Source organism: Camelus ferus, chromosome 25, assembly GCF_009834535.1.
Source record: "Camelus ferus isolate YT-003-E chromosome 25, BCGSAC_Cfer_1.0, whole genome shotgun sequence".
Taxonomy (NCBI): domain Eukaryota; kingdom Metazoa; phylum Chordata; class Mammalia; order Artiodactyla; family Camelidae; genus Camelus; species Camelus ferus.
The window spans coordinates 27,113,255-27,132,947 of NC_045720.1; the positions used below are offsets into that span (position 1 = coordinate 27,113,255).

Below are 19,693 nucleotides of genomic sequence, written 5' to 3' on the forward strand. Positions count from 1 at the left end.
TGCTTCATGAGGCTCCTCTGGTTTCTCCCAATGTCCTGAAACCTGATTTGATAAGTTCCAACTCGGACCTTTGCTCTGAAACATAACTGGGTCTATTATGGGGTCATCATTCCTTTCTGAGATCCTAGCATAGCGCTTGGCATAGTGTAAGACCAAGGGGGAAAAAAAAAAAGGTTGTATGCATGAAAAGATAGATAAATAGCACACCCAGAAGTGGAATTTTTTTAGCTCTATTAAATAAAACATTAGGAGGCTTATTGGGATCCCAGGGAATCTTTCACAAGGAAAATTAGGTCCTAGGCTCCTTTTGTGAAATCACCGTATCTTTTTTAGTTTCAGTCTTTTAGAAGATTTTTCTGAATTCAATGTCCTTTTCTTATTTCACCTCCAGGTTGCAGCCTTATTTTCACCCCCGAGCATTTTACCTGTTTCCAGGTATATCTAAGGACCACACTGGGAATTTCACGATAAAGATACTGTCACCTGCAGACAGAAAATATGACATTAAAGGAGAGAAAGTATAGAACTTTCCTTACAAGCCCTATCATAATCTGGCACAACCATTCTTATTTTATAATTACCATATTTATTGTTATATTGACACCATAATTATTAATCATCATCCACTGCTTAAACATAGCAAAGTATAAATTATTACTCATTGTTATTATTACTAATTGCCATCCGGGTATATATGAAGATACATAATCAAACTTTTTTGTCTGACCAAGGTTTTATAGTATTTTTTAAAATATTGTCCTGATTTTAAAAAGAATAGGCTTATGGGAGAAAATATTAAAAATGTGGGAATTGTTAATAAAAAGATTTAAAGTATCCTTAATTCCAAATCCACAAATAAACATCATTATCATTTTGTTTCTTACTATAAAAAAGTTACGATAATGCCACTGTATAAAGTAAATGGTGGAGGCCCCTTCTACTTTTCCAAAGCATATCCACACAGTCAAGGACAAGAGTCAGTCAACAAATCTCTCTTGAGTGGGCCCCGTCCACCAGGAACCATTCTAGGTGCTTGCAACACAGAGTGGAGTATGAGAAATAAAGCTACTCTCTCAAAGAGACCTATGTTCTACTGGCTGGAAAAAAGCAAATAAGCAAAGCAAAAAGAAAAGTGTTACGAAGGAGATAGAGTAAAGAGGTAGAAAGTGCTTTGAAAGCTGCTGTTGTGAGCGTGGTTTGAAAGCCTCTGGGGAGAGATGACACTTGAGTTTAGACCTAGCTCTCAGGAACTAAATGTTCCAAGCAAAAGGAGCATTCATATTTCAAGGGCAAAAATAAGACCAGTGTTTCTGAAACATGAATTAGAGAAGATAACAGCGAAAGATAAAGTTGAAAAGTTAAGGAAGGGCCAGATCAAAGAGAGCTTTATGGGAGGTTAGTTTACATGGTTGCAACAGAAGCTTTTGGGGGAGGGTTTAAGCAGGGGCCACATACAGATAACAGGCTATAAGGGGACAAGAAAGAAAGCACAGGCTGGTCAGGAGTCATCACATCTTTCCACGCAAAAGATGCCAGTGGTCCAGACTGTCTGAGGCATTGGAGGGGATGGGTGGTTAGAAGAGGGAGGCACTAGTAAAGAGGTAGCACTTGCTATCTAGGGCCAGATGTGGGGAGGAGGGGAAAATAAGAACCAATTCCCAGGTAACTACCATTGACAGGTGGCAGACATCCACCTGGACATCTTCCTCACACATCCCCTGTTATAATCTTTACGAATTTTCTAATCCCTAAATATTGATAATAGGTATCATTTACTATGTATCAGATGCTCTACAGAAATTATCTCGATTAATTAATATTCATTTAGCAAATTTATTAGATATATACTATTATTAGCTCCATCTTATAAATAAGAAAACAGAATTAGAAGTTAAGTAGCTTATTAAAATTCACATAGCTAATAAATGGTTGGGATAGAAAGAAGTTGAACCCAGGCCAATGTGCCACAAAAAGCCACACCCTTAATTACCATGCACTGTATCAGACAAATGTGCCAACATTTAAGTAACCAGTCCCCTTGTTACATGTTTAGTTTGTTTTCAGAGTATCCTTGCTAAAAATGATGCTTCTATGAGCACTGTACATACATTTTATACTTTTGAGATTATTTTCTTTAAGGTAAATTCCTAGAAGCTAAATTGTACACTAAAATTACAGAAATTTTAAAAGCTTTTGAGACATATGGACATTTCCTAATTTTACCAATTCAGAGTTTCACCAGGAGTGAATGCAACCAATTTATGCATCATCATTATTTTCATGATCTTTTTTTTTTACATCTCTGTCATATATTCACTGCTATCACACACTTTGAGGCCGAGCTGAAATGTGAATTCAAGAGGGCTGACACCAGATATCTGTGCTTAACCAGCACATTATGCACTTTCCTTGCTCCTTAACATAACATGATGTGATTGAGTTAGAGATCTAACTTCAATTGTTTCACATTTTTAACCATGTAATCCAGCACCATTTTTTGAATAATCAAACCTTTCACAAGTGATCTCAAATATCTGAAATGCCAAATTAATCATCATCATCATCATTATTAAATAAAACATTTAATATATGATAGGTGCTACACAAAACACAGGTTCACAGCAACCATTATTAGTTAATAACCATTATAGCACCATATTTACTGGAATAAGTATATATACATATATGAAAGTCTGTTAGTCTGAGTAAAGCTGGCTGCTGTAACAAAACATGACAAAATATTGATGGACTAACACAACAGAAATTTACTTCCTGCTCATGTCAAGTCCAAAACAGTTGTGCTAATTGCCAGGTGGTTTTTCTCAAAAGAGGGATTCAAGACCCAGGGGTTCCACTTCTGGGTACATATCAGTGGGAACTCTAGTGCAAAAAGATACATGCACCCCAATGTTCACAGCAGCACTATATACAATAGCCAAGACATGGAAGCAACTTAAATGTCCATCAACAGATGAATGGATAAAGAAGTTGTGGTATATTTATACAATGGAATACTACTCAGCCATAAAGGTCCATCTGCAGCAACATGGATGGACCTAGAGATTGTCATTATAAGTGAAGTAAGCCAGAAAGAGAAAGAAAAATACCATATGATATCCCTCATGTGTCTAAAAAAAAAAAGGACACGATGAACTCATCTACAAAACAGAAACAGACTCACAGACATGGTAAACAATCTTATGGTTACTGGAGAAAGGGAGTGGGAAAGGACAAATTCGGGAGTTTGAGATTTACAAATGTTAGCCACTATATATAAAAAATGAATTTTAAAATAAGTTTTTCTGGATAGCACAGGGAACTATGTTCAATATGTTGTAATAACCTTTAATGATAAAAACTATAAAAAAGAATATATGTGTGCATATTCATGACTAGGACATTGTGCTGTACACCAGAAATTGACACATTATAACTGATTGTACTTCAATAAAAAAAAAAATTAAAAGACCCAGGGCTTCCCACGCTGAGACTCCACATCTTCAACACGTGCTAACAAGATGTCTGTGATGGTCTATTTCAAGCTAGTGGAAGGGAAGTGAGCATAGAGAGTCCTCCACCTTCACAGGAAGTTTTTTCAGAGAGATGGTGAATTCCACTAACTAGAAATCGAACATGTGTTCACATCTAACTGCAGAAAAGGATGGGAAATACAGTATCTCTTGGTGCCGAGGAAGAGGAGAGGAAGAGGAAATGTGCATTTCAAAACCCCTGCAGTCTGTATCACAGTGTGTTATAGGCTTATTATCTTTTCCAGGATCCATAGACTTAATGCCAGTTCTGCACTGATTAATCTAGTGGCACTGATCCTCTTTATTATTATTCTTTCTCCAAATTATCTTGCTTGTTCTGATAAACTTTAAAATCCCTTTCTTGTAAAAGTCATAGAAGTAGAAATATAAATGTCCATGAGGAGTATAAAATTGTCTAACCCTGGGGGTAAGTCAAACACTATATATTTTTTAATTTCAAATTGGTAACTATTTAAAGTAATAAAGCTGAGCAGATACTATAAAACAAATATTTTCATACCTGCTGATGATAATGTACATTTGTATAAACTTGTTGTCTGGGAGGAAACAAGGAGGCTGAAATGTGGAAATCTTAAAAAAAAAAAAAAAAAGCTAGAATTTCCATAACCTTCAATAATTTATTCTTATTGCTTTAGCAATAAAAACTTTTTTAAAAATCAAATCTTTTTCTCAGAGTGGGACTCTGGAAAAATCTCAAACTTACTACTACATTCTCATTGCTAGTACCTTCTAATTTTTCCACTACCTACACTTTTAATTTCTAACTTAGTCAAGAGCTATTAAGTACAATTTTTGAATTGTAAGCAGTTGCCTATTTGGAAAATTTTTATTTCAGTATCCTTAAAGAAAATGATCTATTTAAATTGTTTGGGGGAGGTTTTTTGTCACCTAATATGTAATCAATTTTACAAATGTTCCATAAGCCACCTGGAAAACAAAGTGAACTTGTCTCCATATTTAGTTCACAAAATTAAACATATGTGTGTCTATTAAATCAATTTTATACGTACTAATTAAATTCTTTAATAATTTTTTCCCAATTTGACCTGTGAAATAAGGATGCATGTAAGTCTTGTAATACTATGTTTCTGACAATTATTCCTTCTATTTTGACAGCTTTTCTGTTTGAGTTATGTATCTTAACCACTTTTATAAATTCTAAGCCTAAGTCTATACTGATGCGGTTTCAACGCTCACTGTTAAGTCAGTTCATATGTGATTTTCTATTCTTATTTTGAGTTTCTTATTTTGATTCACTTCTCCTTTGGCAGGACATATTGTGAGTACTCTTTCAGAAAAGGACATGGGAGGTAAATCTGATTCTGCTTTTCTATTACCCTTACATCTTAACAGCAATGTAGCTAGATATAAATTTACTGAGCCACAAACTTTCCCCTCAAAATTAAGTAACCTTAATGCCATTATACTCAAGTATTTAATGTTAGGGAGAAGACCAGACAAGCTTGAATTTTCTACTTCTGTAGGTAACTTGTTTTTTTTTTTTCTGGGAATCTTGTAAGATTCTTTCTTTGATGTTGTGATCTTAAATTTTCTATAGAATATGATTAGAAGTAATAATCTCCTCTCCCTAATTTTGTCAGGTACACAGAGAGAGGTTTCATTCTACACACACTCTGAGGTATTTCTTTAGCTTTTTTAAATTTCATTGGTTTGGCTTCTGTTCCATTTATTCTGGATTCATCTTTAGAAACATAAATTATCTTTTGCCTTAGTTTCTATTCTCTGTGCTACACAGCTATAATCTTCTCTTTAATTATTACTACTTTGAGTTTCTTCTATCTTGTAGGGAACTTCTTCATATTTTTCTCCAAAATAATTCTGACTTTATGCACCATAGACTTTGTCATTTTGAATTTCTAGTTAATATGCTACTTCATTACTGCATTTTAGTTTCCTGAAAAACTTGCTTTATCGTATATAGCATCCTCTTTTCAAGGTTATAATTTTTATCTTACTCATAAATAAAATATGTATTATATAGAATTTACTTGTTGATTTAACAAATTGTTTTCAAAAGTATGCTCTTCCTATCCACCTTGAGAATTACTGTCCATCTTTTATTTTATAGAAATTTTTCCCGGGTCCCTTTGCTTCAGAATTGAGGAGAAAGCAATTAGATGAGTTATTTTTCTATAAACTGAGTTGACAGACTATTCTCAGCTCCCTTCACTTTCTTCCTATCAGACAGTAAGTCAAGGAATGATTCATTTAAATTAGTTACACCAGTTTAACAATTCTGCAAACTGAAGAGAATAAATACAATGTCAAAGCTGTGGTAACGCCCATGAATCCAAAATGCTGAGTAGGCATTAGTCAAATGGACTGGAATGGGTTAAAGTCAAGGAGAGACTTAAGGGGGTTTCCAGCATGTGCAGCATGGAGGAGGAAGAAAGCACAATGTGTCAGGGAAACGCAAACTACGGCAGGTAGGTTCCAGATCTTTCTGATCATTCCTTTTTTTGGCTCACAAACTTGACTACACTATAAGCCAGTATTTCTGAAGATGTGTTCCACACCAAACTAGTCCCATGAGACACTCCATGAAAAAGAAATGGCTTCCATAACCAGAAAATTTGGGAAACCTTGCATATTAAATGCCTCCCTTTTTTAGAGTTTCACAGTAAACGTCAAGCATTAAAACCCATTGTAAAGAAAATTGCTTAACTTACCTTAGAATTTTCCACATTTTTAAATGTCTACTAATAATTTACGGCAGTTGTTGGAAAAAAGCTCTGGGAATTGCTGCTTTGGTGGATGGGGAGTCATTGAATAACTTTTATTGGGGGAAAACTTGATTAGATTTGCATTTACAAAGACTACACTGCATTTTGTGAGAATAAGACAGTAAGGGCAAAACTGGAGAAATAAAGGTAAAGTTAGTGGTTTTCGTAATTCAAGCAGAAACCTAACTGTGGAGACAGAGAAGTCTGTAGGTGTCCTTCAGTGTCACTGGGGAAACTTAGAGAGGGAAAAAAAGCCTTGTCACTTGGGGCTTACAGGGAACAATCAAAAAGCCAGCTCTGGATGTTTTTTCTCTGTCTGTACCCAGATATCACATTAAGCCCATTTCCAGGAGAACTGTGGCCAGAACTTCAACCTTCAATCTTGTCTCTTCAAATTTCCTTCAGCAAAGAATCCCAGCACGCATCTTACTTGTTTTTCACTCCTTAAATTGAATAAAGGACCACTTTGTCCTTTGTGTTTTCTTTCGCGTTTTCCAACTATATTTTTTCCTGAATTGTTCTATCCATTTTTCTTTAAAGAGAGTCATCTTATTTTTGTTCCTTAAGAGCTCATTGTTTTCTTTAAAGGCAGAGCACAGTCTTGTCTCTAAATAGCCCAGGTCACAGAGATGACTAAATCCATTTTATTTCTCTAGTCAGCTCTGCCAAATCTTTTCAGTATTACTCTGGCTTCAGTTGATTTATTTTTACTCCCGACACTAAAAATCTGAAAGTTTTTCTACATAAAAATTCTCTTCTTACGATTCCCCTCCAACCAGGCATTCAGGCAAATAATCAACGCATACATCTTCCAAAAGGGTTAAGAAGAACTACTAAGCATTTCTGCCATTTTGATTCCATTTCATTACTTTTTTACCAACTCCAATTCCATTTTACCCATAACTTTCTAATAGTGAATAAATCCGTTAATACAGCATACTATGAACTAAGAGTAAAGGAGTTGAATGATTTTACCTAAGAAAGTATCATTATAACATTCTTTTATTAGGAAACTTGCAGATTGTACCAAATGTCCTTACCAGAATTTAGGCCAGCATTTAGACTAGAAGATCCTTTATATTATTATTTTTTTAATTGGAATTTCTTTTACTCTGACCTGCATCTATAGAAAAAAAAAAAGGTGGGGGGTGGAATCCAGTCTAACTTCCCAAAGAATATAATAAACTATTAAATCTATTACGAGTGGTTGCTCAGTCTCCAGTCTCCAGGTCTTCCCTACTGTGGGTCAGGCTTAACTGTTATTCATTGACAAGAGTTGCAATTACCCCTGCCCCACCCCACCCCACCCCTGGCATCAATACAACATTAACATGAATGTTGACTGACCACTCACTTTTTTTAAGGTTCTTATCTGGGCCCTTTGGATAAGATAAATGTTAGGTTTAAGATTTAAAAGCCAAGAGACTTTGATGAGTTTCTTTCCCTGGTTGTATATTTTCTCATGTTTTGAATGAAGAGCATTTATTTCACCATCTACCTCCATAACCTGTGCTGGGGATAGAGGTTACTTTTGAATTGGGTGGTCAGGGGACAACCCTCTTTGAAAAAACGGTATTTGGACAAAGAACTGAAGGAGGTGAGAGTGTAAGCTGGGCAGCTGTCTGGAGGAGAGGTACTCTGGGCAGAAGGAACTGAAAGTGCAAAGGCACTGAGGTCGGGAGGGCCTGGCTGGTTTGAGGAACAGCAGGAGACCAACTGGGCAGGAGCAGAGTTTATGTAAGACAGCACTGAGGGAGTGATATCAGAAAAGTAAAAGGGACCAGACTGTAGGGTCTTGTAAGCATCTAAGGATTTTATTCTGATGAGTTGGGAAGCTAATCAAGCATTTTTGAGAACAATTAGTGTTCTTTCTGAAAAATAGAAACCACTTCGTATTTCAGGAGGAAGGTATTTATGCAGGGAAATTAGCGTTTACAAACTCACCGGCTGGCTGGAGTAATGAAGATCAGAGAAGGCTGCTACCGACTAGTTGTAGATTCGTTACTAATTTTCAGAAAGTGGGGAAGAAACAGCTGAAAAAATACCAGCACAGAAGCAGGTGATTCAAAGAAAAATCCCTGAGGCTCCCGCCAAGTCTCATGTCTATCTCTGTGATGCTAGAGGGAAAATACTATGGTTTCTGCTTCTAGCCCACCTTCCAAATCTCTGGTAATTTTCTCCCATTGCTGGCATTTGATCTAGAACTCCCGTGGCAGGAATTCTGGGAGATGAAGTTTCGAGGCTGTCAGCTTCCAGGATACAGGAGAGGGTGTAAAAAGGAAGAAGAGTGCTAATGAGCCAATAGACAATTCAGCTCAAGTCACATAATCAGACTTTTATTTTCAAAGCATCACTCCGGCTTCAGTGTTGAGAACAGTCTGAAAGACTGAAAGCATGGAAGCTGGGAGATTAGTTAGAAGATTGTTGTAATAATCCATGCAACAGAAAATAGAGACTTGGACCAGGATATTAACAGTAGTGGGATAAATGGCCATATCCTGGTAATTGAAGGTCAAACAACTGGATTTTCTGAGATATTGGATATAAGCTAGACAGAAAATTAGAAATTAAGGACAACCCCATTTTTGACCTGAGGATCTGGAAGGATAGTGTTTTGATTAACTGAGATCAGGAAGACAGCAGATGAACAGGTTGGAAGGAGGGGGGCAATCAGGAACTGGAGTTAGCTCAGTACTTTCTAAACTTGAGCTTGCGTCAGAATCACCCAGAGGCCTTGTGAAAACACAGATGGCAGTGCCTCATCTCAAAAATCTCTGATTTAGATGCAACAGTGTATGGGACTGTTTCCTTAATTTCTCTTTCTGATACTTCATTGTTAGTGTATAGAAATGCAACAGATTTCTGTGTATTAGTTTTGTATCCTGCAACCTTACCAAATGCACTAACAAGCTCTAGTCATCCTCTGGTGGCATCTTTAGGATTTAGTAGTCTGGAGTAGGGACTGAGAATTTTCTTTTCTAGAAAGTTCTTAGGTGACGCTGTTGCTGCTGGGCCAGGAGCCACAGTTTGAGAACCACAGTTTTAAAGAATTGATGAGCATCAGAACTTCCTACAGATTTTTTTTAAAAAGGTGTATGGAGAGAAAGTTAATCTACCAAAAATTATTTTTATCTTGCTTTTAATAAAATGGAAATATAACAATGTGGTGTTGTCTTTGAATATCTGAGCAGTAACACCAATCATTGGTTAGCCAGTCTTCTAAATGTGGGCCTTTATGCCTCAGATACATTACCAATGAGTAAATGATTCTACTGTCTTTTAGACTGAGAAAGAAGACTTATTTACATGTGTTTTGCTTCAGAATTTTTATATTTTCTCTTTCAAGCAAGTGTAAAAACTAAAAGATTAGGAAAAAATTATAACATAGTTTTCAACAATAAAATAGCACTGGCGATAGCTACACAATTTGCATTTTACATCATTGAATCCAGACAAAATTTCTTTTTAGAAGATGTTACCATTCCCTCTTTAATGGTGAAGAAATTGATTTTCAAAGAGGTTAAATAATGTGCCTGAATTCACATGGCTGTTAAGCTTTATACTCTGAATTCATCCATAGGTTAGGCTGATTTTAAAGTCATGGGCTCTTTCCGTTGTTTCCCAAGCTTATCCGATGAGACAATCACTTGGAGTGCTTGTTAAACACACAGAATTCTAAGCCCGCCCTAGCCCTAAAGATCCAGAATTTCCAAGGAAGGGTTGTAGACAACTGCGATGTTCAACAAGCACCGGGTGACTCCTAGCATAGGTGAGCTCAGGAAACAGGGCAGCCCTCTCTCTCTAGAAAGCCCAGGACTGATGCGTACAGACATGGAGAGAAGACGTAGAAACTTCTACATTTTATTTCAGTCTTGGAGTATTCATTTTAAAAAGGTAATTACTAAGATGTGTTTATTACTAGTTCTATTATAGTTTTTTCCCTTCCAACAGTTTTTTGGTAGGGCTAGACATTTCTGTATTCAAAATAATAACTGTTCCAGTTTTCCTTACACTATTAATTTTTGTTTTTTATCTGTGTTGCTCAGGAAATATAAATGCTGTGATACCAGAATAGCACAGACCGCAAATCCTGTAGACGAATTTAAATTTTAAAAGAGTATATTTACTATTAAGGGAAGAGAAAATCAGTTTAAATAATCACATCTTTCATGAAGCTCATGGAATTTTTTGATAAACATTAAGCAAATATTGTACCAAAATTATAACTCCTCAATGCTGGAAGGCTAGACTGATCAAAGAAGTTCTTGGTCTACAGAGGAAAATTAATTTCTCAATTCTAAATTTACTTCTTTCTTCTCTGTAAAAGACAATCATGTTCAGACTGAAAAGGATAAAGTTAATATCAGTAATCCCAAAAGGGGTGAAAAAAACCACCAAAAATCCTGATATTCTAAATAAGTTAAAGCCACTTGTTTTAAACAAGGGAAGAGGGAACATATATTGGTGGTGATACTTGATGCTTGGAAATATTCCAGAATATTTAAGCTACATATATATTATTTTAATTTTCAAATAAGGGAGTATAAAATGGGAGTATGGACTATACAAAACATATACCAGTGAGTTGGATGTTAAAATCTGAGCAGATTTCAACAATAAATCCTAAAGGAACAGATTAAAAAAAAAAAGATCATTAGATGGGTCAGTAGTGTCTAAAACTGGTTTCTAAGAACTATTTAAGTAAAAGTAACCCTTTTATTGTGGTAATAATACTTAACATGAAATCTGCCCTCTTAAACTTTATATAATACAGTGTTGTTAAGCAGAGGCACTATTTTGTACAACTGACCCCTAGAACTTACTCAACTTGCATAACTGTCACCACCTGCAGCTCACTGTCACAGGTGATCTGCCATAAGCAGTTGGTGCCCGTCTCCATGGAGCTGCACGTTCATCTCGCCTAGACCTATGTGAAACTGAAGGGGGAGACTGATGGGTGGGGGCTGGAGGAGCAGACTGCCCTACAGGAGCATCAGGCTCACGGAGTGAGTTCACAAATCCGCCCCAACACGCACGAGCTGCAGTGGCACCCAACACCCTTCAGAGCTGCTGCTTCACTCCACCTTCCACATGTCACACAACTTCCCTCACCAGGAGCCACACAGTTCAGGAATTCTGAAAACTAGTTCCAGCTTAGCTCATCTGAACCGTACAAACTCATCACAGTCTACCCCTCATTTAGTTAGAAGTTCTTTATTTAGAAGTTAAATAAACCTCTTTTAATCTTATTTAACTTCTAAATAAATAGCACAATTGTGCTTACACTTAACATGATGCTGGGCTGCCCTTCATACAACTGAAGACATGCAAACTCTCTCAATAAAAAATAATACACAGATGTCTCTTCATCCATTTTTGGGCAATGCCCTTTCCTCTTCCAGATAAATGTCCCACTTGAATATCCTGTAACTTAAATACTGAGATGACCAACATAATTTATGTTGGATGGTAGGGGGTGAGCGATGGGGAAGAAAAGAATTAGTTAATATATAACCTGATATATTCATCTCAATATAAGGAAATAATACTCAAAATCTGTGCCTATCCATCCTTCCCAACTGCACTCAAACTATGAGAAATGGGTCCTGTTTACACTGTAAGTTGTAATATTTATTTGAATTACAATTATTTGTTTATGAATCTCCTTCCCCAGAAGATTGTGAGCTTCTTTGTGACAGAAACTATATATGGTCCATTGCTGTATCCATAGTAACTAGCACAATGTCTGACAAGTGTTCGATATATATCTGATGAACCCTGCAGTTCTGCAATTTTATTATTAATTAAGTATCACATTCTTACAGTATTTCTCAATGAATAAAACACTGCTAACATAGGGCTTTTAGGTCTTTGACTATCAGAATAAGACAGAAAAGATGAGTGATAAAGGCCAGAATATGGAAATTGGAGGATAGAAACATTGAATTGTCCATGTTCTGTGAGTTGAGGAGCCCATGAACCCAACCAGTAAGAAAGTAGCTGTTTTCTTAAGAGACAGTGGAGTATAGGTGAGAAAAAACACCAAAACCACTAGGAATCAGAATACTCAAATTCTAGCCTAGGCTCCCAGTTTAATTCATTGAGTGACCTTAAAAAATTTACTTAACATCTCTGGTATTCAGTTCCATCTAGATAAAGAGAAATTGAGGCCCAGAATCTCTCAGATCTTTTCCAACTATAATCCTGTTATATTTACTACAGTCTGTTTTTTACCTTCCTAGTCTTAAATGTTTTGCTTTTAGAACTCTCCAAATTAGACCAAAACACCTGATCACCAGAAGTCACTCATCCTTACTTAGCTTAGAATGAATGCCTTAATTAGAATATCTGGTTCTCTAGTCAGTCTGGAAGTAAGAAGATACAGTAGGCTTCAAATATTAAGGTAAAGTAGAATAACTGAATTGAACTGACACAGATCCCAATGTATCCCATCCCAAGTCTGGCTAGACAGAGTTTCACAGCACATAGAACTATGGAGGTCTAGGGACCACAGTTGCAACAAGCAGACCCTAGGTGACCAGGAAGTATCTTAAAGCTGTAAAGAGGAAAGCAGATCCTTGTGAAGTCCTCCAGCAAGACCTCTGGCCCTAGATTTCCTGGAAGTATATGCAAATAGGTGATAAAAAAGATAGGTTGGAGACAATGAGATGCTAGACAGAAGTAGTTGCCAAAAGATAGTGCCAGGAAGAACCACCAAAATGGAGTCTCTATTATGTATCAAGTTTTGTTCTGACCTTTACAGGGATAATACCCCATAATCCTCCCAACATCTCAATTAAGTTGGAATTGGAATCCCTTTTATAGATGAGGAAATAAAAGTTAAATAACTTGCTCAGTACAGGGACCACCACTTTTACCAATCACTGACAAAGAAGCCAATAATTTTTCAATCAACTTAAGATCCACTGGAATGAAGATAAAAATAACAAGTCTTTGTAGCAAACTCCTGGACACCACTTTCTCCCAGGGTCCTAGCTCACTCCTATCAATAGCTCCCTAGGATAAGACTTTCTTCTGTTGGTCACCAAAATGTCTCCTTAGGTAGTTATAGCCTGTAAGTAAGCCTTAGATACAAACGTGGCCAATACAATTTGACAACACAGCAGTTTGGTTTTAGCTTTCAAGGCTTTATTTAAAATAAAAGATGTGATTGTCACTTGCATAATTTTCAGGGATAAATAAATTATTTTTCCTGAGTGTGGGGTGACGGCTAACCTTTGTCTATCTGGACTCAAATTTGTAAGGACTTCAGTGGTCTAACCCACCCCTAGACACAAGTCATTTCTGACATGATTAGACTTCAGGCCCTTGCTTGCCTGGCCATTACCATGAAGAACAGGTATTTGCATGTGTGTGTGTGTGTGTGCACATATGTGTATATGTGTGTGTCATGTGTTTGAAATGTAAGCATGACTGCAGGATTACATTCATTTTAGAAGTTAAAGTTTACTTAAATTTTTATACATCCTCTATGAATCTCTGCCTCTAAACAAATGTCCATTCATTTAGAACGGGAAGAATCTACTCTAGCTGCACCTCTGGAACTAGGTTGTATTTCTTCAGACTAACACGAAGCATCTTTAACAACACAATAGAAGTCTACATAAAAGTTACATTCAATTTATAAACACTTTTTGCTTTTGAGTTTTTAGTATCACATCCATTGTAAAATAGAATAATACCTAGACAGCTAATAAAAAATACACAGTGGAAGAAAAGGACAAAGCATGTTCTCAACAGACAAAGTAGGACATGAAGTTGTGAAGACGAGAAAATAACCTAAACAGAAGACAAAAAATGGCATAAGAGAGATCATAAAGAAACAAAAGGAACGCCTTCATAAGCATTAATCAGATAAGGATGCCATGATCAAATAGAAAAGAAACAATCTAAAACCAAAAGTTAGTCTGGAATGAAGTCTCCCACTAGGAAAAAGGAAGCTTAAGGATTTTCTAGGACTTTGAAGGCCTGGCCCTGTCACATGGCTGGAGGGACAGGAAGTACCCCAGACCCCTGCCTCTGCACTCTGAAACTTTCCGATGAGAGTAGCAATCTAAAATATTACACATTTCAAACAACCAATGTTATAAACTTCTGCCTCACGAGAGTTGTTCACAAATAAGTCCTCTAACAGGAAAAACTCACCATGAATCTTTCTTGCAGGCAGTGCACATTTTAATGAATGCTAACATGTTTGCAAACATAATGAAAATAGTATTTCCCACAGAGCAGTGTGAGATTATTTGAATAAAATATCTGCCTTTGGACATGAGTCTCTGCCGATGATCGCGGTAGGATCTGTGCTTTATTTGTGGATTAGAAGCCACAGTGCAGTATGGACATGTGCTTTATGAGGACTGGCTGTGGAAACCTCTCACCCGCTGACATCTGCCCAGACTGCCACTGATTTTAAATCTCTGCATCTGAATTTTAGGAGCTAAAACTTTGGCAATGCTAAAGAGCCATGTCTCTAAATGACAAAGTCTCAGGAGGAGATGAAATTCAATACCAGAATTTCAAATATTTTATCATTGTAGAACAGAAACCGACACAAGAAAAGGAATACAATGAAAATGGCTGGATCACAGGACCCCAACAAACTGAAAAATGGTGGCATTTCAATTATAATGGAACTACTACACCCGTGGGAAGGATTAACACATGTCTCATAGGCATTTGCTTTGATTGGAAGATACTTTCTTCATTCTCAGGGAGCAGGTTCTAGGTTCTATGGCTCTAATGCTGTATAAGACTGTGTGTTTGCTAAATGAATGTAGAAATCTAGGGGTATTTGTTTCTGCTAAAAACTGTTTCAGACAGCAGTTCATATTCAGTACGCAGTCACACAGCCACAACTAAAAGGCAAAATAGTCTGAAAAGTGTAGTCCAATGATGTGCGTAGAGGGTTTGTTGAACCCACAACACAGTCCTTGCTACACCCAATTAATTTGGGACAAATGCTTTGTATGTTTTAGGGGAACTTGAACTGATCTAGAGTATATGCATATTAGTAAGAAATAACAGTAATATATCTGATGATAGACATCAGATTTTGAATACTCTCAACTAATCCTTTGATTCTCCAAAATTAGAATAAATTGGAGTACAGTGACAACACATAATGTAATATATTCACTCAGGGCCCAAACCATGCCCATCTTGCTATCCGCTATAGCTTGACAACACCTCATCTGGTAAGTATATGCTCAAGAAATATCTCTTGTATGGACATAAGAAACTTCCATGTTAGCCTCAAATTCAAAGGGGTGGGGTAAACTCCCATCACTTAGAGGCCAAGAAATTGTTTCTGGGAAACCAAGACCTACTTCTTTGGCTTGAGGGAAGCATAAAACTGACTTCCACGTCTTCTATATGTCACGGGTCCCTGTGCTTCCTAGAAACAGACAAACCCTAGTCTCATGACCTGAGCCCAGCGGTCTTCAACCCATCCTCTTAAGCAAGGACAGGTAGCTGGAGCACGGGCTTTGGAGCCAGACATCAGAATCTGAATCTGACTTTATTGATTTCTATCATGAAACCTGAGGCAATATGGTTAACTTCACTCTGGTTCAGTTTCTCCATCCATAAATTTGGGATAACAGAACCCTCTCCACGTTATTTGCAGAAGTATTAAAATAATTAATTAATCGATGTAAAAGCACTTACCAGAGAGCCTGTCCAGTAGTGAGCATGTAGTAACTCTTCGCTGTCAGTGATGGCATGGACATGTCTTTGAAGAGGCTGAGGCTGAATCAGTATTGGGGCTGCCCCATCTGCGGTTTCTGATATTCACAGATACCTTTGTCAGATTTGCCGTGCTTTCAGAATTACGACTTGCATACTCCTCTTTAACATTTGATATCCATGGTTGTAGGAATGAAAACTAAAGTTTAGAGAGCATTTCCTATTTTCCACACAGTTTGCATGCACTTCCTTACTGATATTTAGGGAAGTTTAAATATTTGCTACAAGCATAGTAGAATATGAGAGCTTTAACTTGAAGGTAGAGAATCTCATACTAGAAACTGTATGTTTTTCAAGGGTTGGGCAGCGTGGTTTTCTCCAGGTTCTTGGAACAGAGAGATACAGCACATTGTCTTCTGTGTCCTCCACAGTACCACCCAATGCACACAGGCATAGAGCACCGTCTCCTTAAATATCTGTAAAATTGATGGATACATGGGTGGCTGGGTGGGTGGATGGGCAGTAACCTGATACATGAACTGTGGCACGACATTCACCCTCCCAAACTTAGATACCAGTAAATTTCATCACAATAAATTCAATTTAAAAGCCCCTGAGTGTGATCAACTCAAGAACACAAAGGGTGTGTGTAGCATTAACAAAGAGGAGGCCATTCTAAAACAATTCGGAATGTTTTCACTTTCTTGGATTCCCTGACAGTGCAGCAGGCACTTGACTGCTAGGCACACCTATCTGTTGAATATTCACACTGACGGAGGGGGTAGCGATGCAGAAAATACATAACATCAGATAATCCAAAAGTCATTTATATTTGGCTCAGGAATGCTTTGCATAATAATTTTGCAGCTGATTGATCCTCTTGGGTTTGTTTGTGCGGATATTAAGGCAGTTTTCATTCTGAGAAAATACTGACGGGGGAAACAGTGGGGTGTACAGCTAAACATAAATGTAAGAAAATCATTCGTTCATTCATTTATTCATTCATTTATGCAGAACCTGGATGAGAGTTTAGTTATGCCAGGCACAGTACTAGGTACTAAGGATAAAAAGAGAAATGAAGTATTTATAGGAGGGACATAAATAAACATAAATAAGAGTTAGCTATATGTCATTTTACTCCTCTGAATACAAATGTTAATGTGTCCCAGACTCATCTTTCAATATACAAATACATTTATCCCATCTGAAACAAAATTTAGCTTAGCTATAGATCTTTTAAATCTCAGGCTATAGTATTAATTCTCATAGAGAATTAATAATAATAGCAGACACATGTAATACTACTACGTTCTAGGACTGTTCTAAATGACTTACAGACAGTAACTAATTCAGCCTGACAAAAATACCTATGAAGGGTAGTATTAATACCACCCTCACCTTGCAGATGAGAAAACTGAGGCTCGGAAAATAACTTACCTGAGGCAACAAAGTTTGTAAGCGGCAGATCTGGGATTTGAATCTGGGCAACCTGGCTCCAGAACCGGTGTTCTTAATCACCACACTCTGTTGTCCTCTTCAATCAAAATGCCAAATTGAATGAGACCTAAAGAATATCAATGAGTAGAAAAAAAATTTAAATTAAATCCCTATTTTCACATCTACAAAAATTAAATTTAATTCATTAGACAACTTCAAACATCATATATGTCAAAAGATAACTATAAATAAATTTCTAAGAAAAATAAAGCCTGATGAAAGGAGACATTTGCAAAATATGTCATAGAGAAATATTAGGATAACCTAAGAGGAAAGTGAGGAAATGGTACAAAGTGTTCCCAGAAGAAATTCATACGATCACTAAATCTTTAAAATGATGTTCACACTAACTAGTCATCAAGGAATAGCAAATGAAAAAAATCAAATTGGCAAAAATCTAAAAGTTCAACCTCACTGTGCATTGATCTGGATGTGGAGAAACAGGAACTCCCGTACACTGATGTTGAAAGTAGGGATGGGTAGAGCTGCTTTGGAGAGCAATTTGGCAGGATCTAGTAAAAGTACATGCCCTGTAACTCTTTATTTCCATTAACCTTGAGAGAAAATCTCACCAGAGAGAACCTCTTAAAAGAACACACATGCAAAGATGTTCATGGCAGCACTGTTTGTCATCATGAAAAATCTGAAAGAACTTTAAAATCAATCACCAGGGAAAGGAATAAATGAAAGGAGATATCATCCCAACATGGGGACACTAAAACTGTAATAAAGTAATGAATTTGTGCTGTATCTATATATCCAACATCTATGTATCTCAAGACTACAATATTGAATGGAAAAAAATGACAAAAGTTAAAAAGTCTGATACTGCACATTTGGAAAAACAGAAAAAAAAAACATTATGGATACAAATATACTTTTGGAAAAATACTAAACAAGAGCTGGAAGGACACGTATCAAACTCACGAGAATCACTGAGACTGGATACAGGCCCAGGCAAATGGAATTGGATGATCAAAGGAAACTTCAATGTTGTCTTAGTTTTTCCATAAAAAGGCCCACACCAATACAACAACAACAACAACAAAAGTTTAAAAATAATCAGTCTGGAGTGGAAGAAATCTGGTGATTTTAGCATTAACCTGTGCACATTGTATGTTTTATGTCGCTCTAAGACAAAGAATGAAGACAAGGACATTCTCTTGGGTGATGATGCTTTTATTTTAAATTTGTGAACTAATCTTCATCTACTAGATGAGTGTTATTTTACGCTTTTGATTATAATTGTTTATATGCAGGCCTTACTTCTTGTACTAGTCCAAGCTCTTTAAACACAGGATTCAGATTCATGTCAGTTTTGAAGTTTCTCTAATTCACACACACACACAAGCACATACACACACAGACACTCATACACACAGATCTATACATATATATGCATGTACATGTGCACTTGTAACACATCTATTCCCACACATGTCATATGCTCACACCTTTACACAAAATGGAAAAAATCGTTTGCTGATCCTAGCATATTTTCAACATTTATGGAATGAACAAAGAGTTTGGATATACCACTCTCTCTTTGAGTAACTTGACTTGGATGTTTGTTCTGCTACAGCAAAGTCAGTTTTGGTAGAAATGGGGCAACAGGTGGCTAACCAATCCTGTCTCATTCAGTCAAATCATCTCTTTCAGGGGTTTTAAAATGTTTTTATCAAGTCCTTTTTTTTTTTTTTCAAATGGCATCTTACTTTGAAGAATAAACAAATAAGACATAATAGCAGTGCTCTGGCTGAACCAGAGAAGTACTTCCATACTGTTCCCTAACACATGCATCCCACAATTCCGGAAAAAGTTCCAGAAAATGCTTATGATGCAACAGAGCAGTGTGTAAAATATCCCTGGAGTTCAAGTGAAAACAGCATCGTGTTCCAATGCACTGTTAGCAAATGGCCGGTGTAAGCAGTGTTGATATTTCCCTGTGTCTTTAGCTGCTCTGTGCATTAACTTGGCCTTCCTCTCAGCCCCACCCTCTCTCTCCTTTGAAACCATTGTCTCCTTGACATGAAAAATGTACTTCAGAAAGCCTAATGGCTAATTACATCAAAGGGAAGAAAGTCCAAACCTCAAACAAGGAATGATTAACTGCATAAGCTTTAACGGAAGTTATCACACCCTCGAAACTACTCCTCTTCTTTAATAAAAATGTTTCCAGTAATTTATTTTCTGACA

General features: G+C 36.7%; 1 long non-coding RNA gene across 1 annotated transcript; it reads right to left on the reverse strand.

Moving 5' to 3' along the window:
* Positions 1-411: 411 nt before the first annotated feature.
* On the reverse strand, positions 412-17,533 carry LOC116659799. The gene is made up of 3 exons (XR_004315162.1): positions 17,438-17,533; positions 15,983-16,098; positions 412-483 (listed from the first exon to the last, which is right to left on the reverse strand). It is a non-coding gene; the product is annotated as an uncharacterized LOC116659799 (long non-coding RNA).
* Positions 17,534-19,693: the final 2,160 nt, after the last annotated feature.